We start from the raw sequence: 7,702 nt of genomic DNA on the forward strand, positions 1-7,702 counted from the left end.
GAATGAATTTTCATGAATATTTGGTTTTCTTCTAGCCTCTGCCTCGCATTTAAAATGTGAGGTAGAGGGCAATGCACAACAATATTATTTCTTTCCTCCCTTCTCATAAATCTACAATAATGGGGAGCAAGCACAAAGGAAATTACATATGTTTGTATACATAAATAAAAGAATTAAACTCGTCAAGCTATCGTCGATCTTCTGCATTCCAGTGCTTTGGCATGAATCTTCCCTCGATGACACATGTCCCCGACTTTTATTTTGGTTCATTGTCAGTTTTGTAACTTGGGTGTTTGGTTCAGCATTTAGCGTTCTCATAGGGTCTTTTGTCTATGTGTGACTTTTTAGTACATTTTCTACGTGATCCTTCCCAAGAGGTCGAGATTGTATCGAGCGCCTTCTTCTCCCTCACAACATCATTTTTTCCCTAAAAAAAAATCCCATCTCCCGTCTTCTCCACCTGCAGCGATAGGGCGGCGCAAGAAAAGCATCAACGTTCTCTCTCCCGTCCTCTCCAAACTCTTCCCTATTGGCCTTGGGGCCCAGCCATGTCGCTGTCGCAACCCCTGCCCCACCTTTTCTCTTCATGCTATCTTCCACCTCTGTTCGACCTTGGGGTCCTGTGGCCGCAAGACCTTGGCCCGGTTCTTGGGCTCGGGCGACCTCCTCGGTGCACGTGGCTGCTCTTCAGCCCCGATTCTCCTATCAGCAACGCTCCCTTCCAAACCCCCTTCTCAAGCCGCCAATCTCCTCACCCTTTGCTCTCCATCTAGCGATGCCCTCCTCTCGTGCAGCGGGTCCTTTGGCACGGCCTCAATGAGTACGAACAAGGAGCATCAATGGAAAGGGAATAAATCAGAGGAAGAGGGGGAGGTGGCGTGAGAATCATTGTCCTCCGTGGCCACCACAAATTCGGTGATGAGGATGATGTACTGCAAGAGTCGCTCCTCCCTCTTGACTACATGTTTTTGTTCACCATGGATCTAATTTGTCTAGTTGTTTTATTTGGTTATGAGCTTACAAACTGGTCGCTATAGATGTTCGTTGCTTCTGTATGTTCTTTCATCTTTCTTTATACATGTTCTTCCTGTTTCATCTCAACTGCTGCAAATAATTAACACATACATGCGGTGGATATATCTTCTTATCTTTTCCCTTGCATTTCTGAAATTGTGAGCAATCATGTGAAATATTTGGATCAAATAATAAAAACATCACATGTATTTACATGGTAATATAGAAGATTCTTTTCCGATCTGTTCTTCTTTGTAGCAATATCACCCATGTCATCATCCTAACTTGACTAAACTATACTGTACTAATGAGAATATAGGCCCCGCTCTAGAAATGCTTTGGCAATTTTTTCCATACATACTTTCGTATGCTTTTAGCACACTTTGGAGGTCTGATAAATGTTTCTATTATTAACTAGGGATACCAAATTATGTTCTCTTTGATATTTTTACCATCTATATTGTTTTGAAACATGTTATACAAACCCTTAGGCAAATACTAACTCTTTTGGTTTTTGCTTATATCATTTAGAAACTAACAATAATCATACAAACTCTTTGATCAAGTAACTAACAGTAAGCGGGTTATTCTCATGATGGGTGTTTATTCACTTATCATTGCACGAAAGAGGCTGGTAATTGGGATGCCCAATTCCACTAAACAAAAATAAAGAAAAATATAATAAATCAAACTCCCCTGGAAAGTTGATTGTTTGGAGGGAACCCGTGAATTTGGCTAGCCATGGCTTGTGTGTTTGTATGGTTGAGGGGGAGTAAACTTTTCATTTCCATGTGGGAACCACCGATAATGTGTTTAGCATGGAAGATATTGAAATCCTTAGTCATGACCTTGATAGGAAAAGCACACCACTCAAAATGTTTTCATCTTTGTTTTTAGCAATGAACTCTAGCACCGCTGCAAATCCATGCTTCCCTCTACGAAGGGCTTATCTTTTAATTTTCTGACAATTCTTTTGTTCGGTCAACTTATCATTCCAACCTCAAATATTCTCTACTTGGCAAGCATCATGTGGTGGGGAAATATCTAGGCACATATATCCAGTCAAATATATTTGATCATGAATTATTATTGTTGAAAATTATCTCTATGATAAGTAAGTTGGGAGGCAAAACATTAAGCCCCTATCTTCATCTGTGTTCGATGAATATTGTTTGTTCTAAAAATATGCTTTGACTAGCAACCATAGAAGACTATATGATAATTGAGTATGTGGAGCACTTACTTAGACTTCCCTGAAAATAATATGATTGTTTGAACCATAACATGTGAATTGATTGCTACTTTGTCATGATGAGTTTTATGAGAAAGGGTCGTTGTTAATGATGCTAGAGAAAGTGATTAGAATTATCATTGATCAAACTTATGCACTATGCTAGCATCCGCACTTCACAGATTGTTTCTTTTATCATTAACCTACTCGAGGACGAGCAGGAATTAAGCTTGGGGATGTTGACACGTCTCCAACGTATCTATAATTTATAAAGTATTCATGCCATGTTTACAATAATTTTATATGATTTTTGTGCACTTCTATATGATTTTCATGGACTAACATATTAACCTGGTGCCCAGTGCTAGTTGATGTTTTTTTGCTTGTTTTTGGTTTTCTAGAAAATCCATACCAAATGAAGTCCAAACACGACGAAACTTTTTGACGATTTTCTTGGAACATAAGAGACCCCAGAAGCTTCGTGGGAGGACCAGAAGACTCCCCTGACTCCCCTGACCTAATTCTTCAGCCTATATATTCACATATATTCCCAAACCACTAGAAGTATCCACGAAAACACTTTTCCACCGCCGCAACCTTATGTTCCCATGAGATCCCATCTAGGATCCTTTTCTCGCATCCTGTCGGAGGGGGATTCAATCACGGAGGGCTTCTACATCAATTCTATTGCCCTTCCGATGAAGCGTGAGTAGTTTACCATAGACCTATGGGTCCACAGCTAGTAGCCAGATGTCTTATTCTCCCTCTTTGATATTCAATACAATGTTCTCCTTGATGTTCTTGGAGATCTATTCAATGTAATCCTCTTTTGCGGTGTGTTTGTTGAGATCCAATGAATTGTGGGTTTATGATCAGATTATCTATGGATATTATTTGAGTCTTCTTTCAACTCTTTATGCATGATTTATATAGCTTTGTATTTCTCTCTGATCTATTGATTTGGTTTGGCCAACTAGATTGATTTTTCTTGCAATGGGAGAGGTGCTTTGTAACGGGTTCAATCTTGTGGTGCTCAATCCTAGTGACAGAAGGGGACATGACACATATTTGAATTGTTGTCATTAAGGATAAAAATATGGGGTTTGTTCATATTGATTGGATCTATCCCTCTACATCATGTCATCTTGCTTAAGGCGTTACTCCATTTTTCTTAACTTAATACACTAGATGCATGCTGGATAGCCGTCGATGTGTGGAGTAATAGTAGTAGATGTAGGCAGGACTCGGTCTACTTGTCTCGAACGTGATGCCTATAAACATGATCATTGCCTTGGATATCGTCATAACTATGCGCTCTTCTATCAATTGCTCAACATTAATTTGTTTACTCGCCGTATGCTTTCTTTCAAGAGAGAAGCCTCTAGTGAAAACTATGGCCCCCCGAGTCTATCTTTTATCACATTATTTTCAGATCTATAAAGTCAAAAACACAAATATACCTTGCTGTAATTTATTTACCTTTATTTTATTTTGCACTTTTACTTATCTTTTATATCTATCACTATCAGATCTCATCCTTGCAAGTAACCGTGAAGGGATTGCCAACCCTTTATTGTGTTGGGTGCAAGTATTTGTTTGCTTGTGCAGGTACAAGTATTAGAGACTTATATGTTCCTCCTACTAGATTGATACCTTGGTTCTTAACAAAGGGAAATACTTATCTCTACTTTGCTGCATCACCCTTTCCTCTTCAAGGGAAAAACCAACGCAAGCTCGAGAAGTAGGAGGAAGAATTTCTGGCGCCGTTGCCGGGGAGGATCGACATCAAGCCTACCAAGTACCTATCATAAACTCTCATATCTTGCATTTACATTATTTGCCATTTTCCTCTCGTTTTCCTCTCCCCCACTTCTAAAGCGTTTTTAGAAAAAAATACAAAAATATTGCCTTTTTATTTGCCTTCTTTCCGTTTGCCTTTTTCTTGTTTGCTATCTTTGCTTGTGTTGTCATGTGCCTTCTATTTCCTTGCACCTTCGCTTGTTAAAAATCTGTTGATATGGATCCTCATCCATATGCTAATCTTTTTAAAAGACCAAATTATGATGTACCAATTGTTAGTGATTTGAGTGCACTAGATTATCTCTATGAAGTTTTGCTTGAAAATCATGAATCTAAAAATTGTGATGAAGTGTTAAATGAAAAAAATTATAATGTGATTCATGATAGCCCCTTGAATGAAAAGCATGACTGCAATGATTTTACTATACATTCTATAATGTCAATTGTGCTAATAATATGCAAAGCTACAAGCTTGGGATGATAATTTTGTTATGTCCACTACTTATTGCAATGATCATGATTGGGGTTTGATGAGGACATGACTACCTTGGATATGACCAAAAATATTGCGTACATGTATATTTGTGAGGTGATTTCTAATGCAAACTATGCAATAATTTATTTATGTCATCCAGGACAAAAATACTTCACAAACTTTTGTGTCATGTCTAATTGCAGGTGTATGAGACATTTGTACAATCCACATATGAAGATAAGGGGAAAAGAGAAGTTTAGGTGTTGTTCCTCTCACGTCACTTTTGGGGCAAGAGAAGATAGAGTCCAAGTCTCTCACGTTCTGGATTCAGATTCGGAATGCACAGACATACCTGACTCAAAACGCTAAGAACTCTTTCATACGAACTCCGAATTGGGTGATTCTTTTTTTGTTGGAAAGTAGAATTATTGATATTTCCAACCCAATTGGATTCACCTTCAAATTCGTCTGGAGTGTTGAGTTATCGATGAAACAATCTGACGCTGTAGCAGAATCCGAATCAAACTACAAGTCCAAAGGTGTTGCAACACCTCCACTTGGGCCCATGAGCCTTGTACGACCTAGGGTTAGTTTTAGGCTGCCTTGGGTTGTCCTCTCACCTCCTTGGCCGCCACCCCTTGCTCCTATTTAAGTAGATCCATCTAGTAGCTTTTTCCTTGGGATTTGTTTAGTTAATAGTTAGCCATTGCAACTTCATGTACTTCATTTGTGTCCAACGTCCAGACCAAGACCGCTTACGGATCCCCACCTTGATCAATAAAGCTTTCATCTTATATTCGCAATATCGAGATTGCATTATCATATTCTTGCTTGTTCTTCGATTGTGTGCAGGAATAGACCTTCGTGGTCAGGTTGATCATGCTTCCAGCATCGTCAGTAACCTCAGGATATTGGTTTAGCGATTGCTAAGGCGCAACGTCGTGCACGTTTGTAGTTAGATCGTCAAAGTCAGCTCCACCAAATCGATAGTTATCATCTCATCGAAAGATCGGGCCCTCGCCTCTATCAGGCCGGTTTTAGAATTTTTTGACTCCTCATATCAACTCGGAATTGAGTGATTCTTTTTGCGTTTGAAAGCTTGAGTCAGTGCCATTCTTGAGAAATATTATCAAAAAATTGGCACAAACTTTTCCAGAGAAAGTTGTTGGTATATCCTTCTGGGCAGTTGTTTCACATCATTATCTTTACTGCTATTATGATCTTCACTTTTATCTTCCTATCCAGAGCTACTTCATATCCTTTATTGATGCTAGTTGTGCTACGCCATGACTTCATTAGTGTTCTAGGCTCACGTCTCTAGTCCGGTCTAGCCTAGGACCAGCACAGTACCATCGTTGAGCATTTATTCAACATTGCATATTTGAATTGATTATTGCTAATCTTTTGCTACCATATTTAAGCCTTCCAAGCTCCACATATTTCTACACCGTGTATATATATGTTCCCCTGGCAATCGGTTTACTTAGTCTTCAGAGTTATTTGACACCGCTAGTTGCCTGTCACCACCTGCTGCTTGGTTGATATTTGCTTTACTATGAGCGCTTTACCAGCACATCCTAGTAGTTCATAGGAACATTATTCTTGAATTTTGTTTCTTGTTTCTACTAATCATGACAGGTTCCGGAGATAGAAGTTCTTGGACGACGGATACATCTTCACCGTCACGAGAGGTGGGACAACACACAGAAGCACATGTCCAGGTTATCTCTTTACCGTCTGCTATTTATCTTGCTTGGGAGCTTGAAGTAGAACAAGTTTTTAGTCACCATGATTTTTCTGAAATTGAGAGAGTACGAGCTGCCATTTGAGCATTTACTGGGGTTTCTTCTGTTTGGTGGAGTGTACATTGTAAGAAAAACATTGATAACCAACCCACAACTTGGAAAGATTTGAAAGCTATAATGAGCCAACAATTTTTTCCTCCTTACTATCGTCGTGAATTGCTTCGCAAATTGGAACAATTAAAACAAGGCAGTAACACTGTTCATGCTTACTACCAAGAGTTCAAATCTTATATGCATGTGACATAGAAGAATCTGAGGATGATACAATCAATAGATTTTTTGGTGGTTTGAACCATGATATTCGTGCAAGATTTCAGTATATTCCTCGTTGCATTACTGGTATGTATGTTCGCGCTTGTACCTTTGAGAGACAGATACATGAGGATGCATTGGGTGACTACAATGTCGGTGTACAAAAGTAGGGGCCTTTCTGTACCCCTTTTACTTGTGCACGGGCGGTCGTAGCCACACCTGTGGCCATGCTTGGCGAGGCAGAAGAAGCAAAGGTGCGAGACTGCCAAGGCAGCACTCAAGCCGGAGGCATGAAGAGCGAAGGGGCAAGATGGGCTTCCCCCGGCAAAACCCTTGCCGGGGCGGCCTACATAGCCCCGGCAAGAGTCTTGCCAGGGTGACTTGCCCAACACCAGCAAGGCCACCACCCTTGAGCCTGAGAGACCTGACACCATCGACAATGTCGAGACCAAGACTCAGGGGCGCCCGCGTGGTGGCATGTAGATCTTTGTGAAGACCAAAGGCCTGCGAATCTAGATAAGAACCAGTAGACGAAGACCCCCGGCAAGATCCTTGACGGGGACGGCCGAAGACCCCCGGCAGGATCCTTGCCGGGGACGCCCGCGAGACCCCGGAAAGACCCTTGTTGGGGGCATCTGCGGGGCCACGGCTAGGCCCGCACCCACCAACGTTGCGCTGCCCCGCGGCCGTTCCGACGCGGCAACCAGCCCGCCAACTAGGCAAGCGCCTGCGTGGCAGCATGCAACTTCTAGGCCAACTAGTCAAGCACCTGCGTGGTGGCATGAAGATCTTCGTGAAGACCATGTCACCGCACCAGCACAGCTACCAGCCAGCCAGCATGGCGCCGCATGCCTCGTCAGTTTGGACGCGCATCGAAGCAAGGCGAGGCGGCGACGGACGGGACGAGCTCTGTTGCCGCCCCCAATAAAGCAAGAGGGCACGTAGCCAGCGCATTAAATGCGTTTGTCCTACGGTGTCAGGCGATAAACTTGTACACCGTAGATACTTTCCACCTCCCGTGTGCCACTGTGGCGACCCCTTTGACATATAAAAGGAGGCCCGAGGCATACTGTGGAAGGATTCAGACGTTTTGGACTGGGCACGCATAGTAGCTAGTCCAAGAAC

General features: G+C 41.8%; 1 long non-coding RNA gene across 1 annotated transcript; it reads left to right on the forward strand.

Annotated features, from left to right (window-relative positions):
* Window positions 1-236: 236 nt before the first annotated feature.
* Window positions 237-3,149, forward strand: LOC141042238 (uncharacterized). The gene is made up of 2 exons (XR_012204104.1): window positions 237-929; window positions 2,647-3,149. It is a non-coding gene; the product is annotated as an uncharacterized lncRNA (long non-coding RNA).
* Window positions 3,150-7,702: the final 4,553 nt, after the last annotated feature.

Source organism: Aegilops tauschii, chromosome 1, assembly GCF_002575655.3.
Source record: "Aegilops tauschii subsp. strangulata cultivar AL8/78 chromosome 1, Aet v6.0, whole genome shotgun sequence".
Lineage (NCBI taxonomy): Eukaryota > Viridiplantae > Streptophyta > Magnoliopsida > Poales > Poaceae > Aegilops > Aegilops tauschii.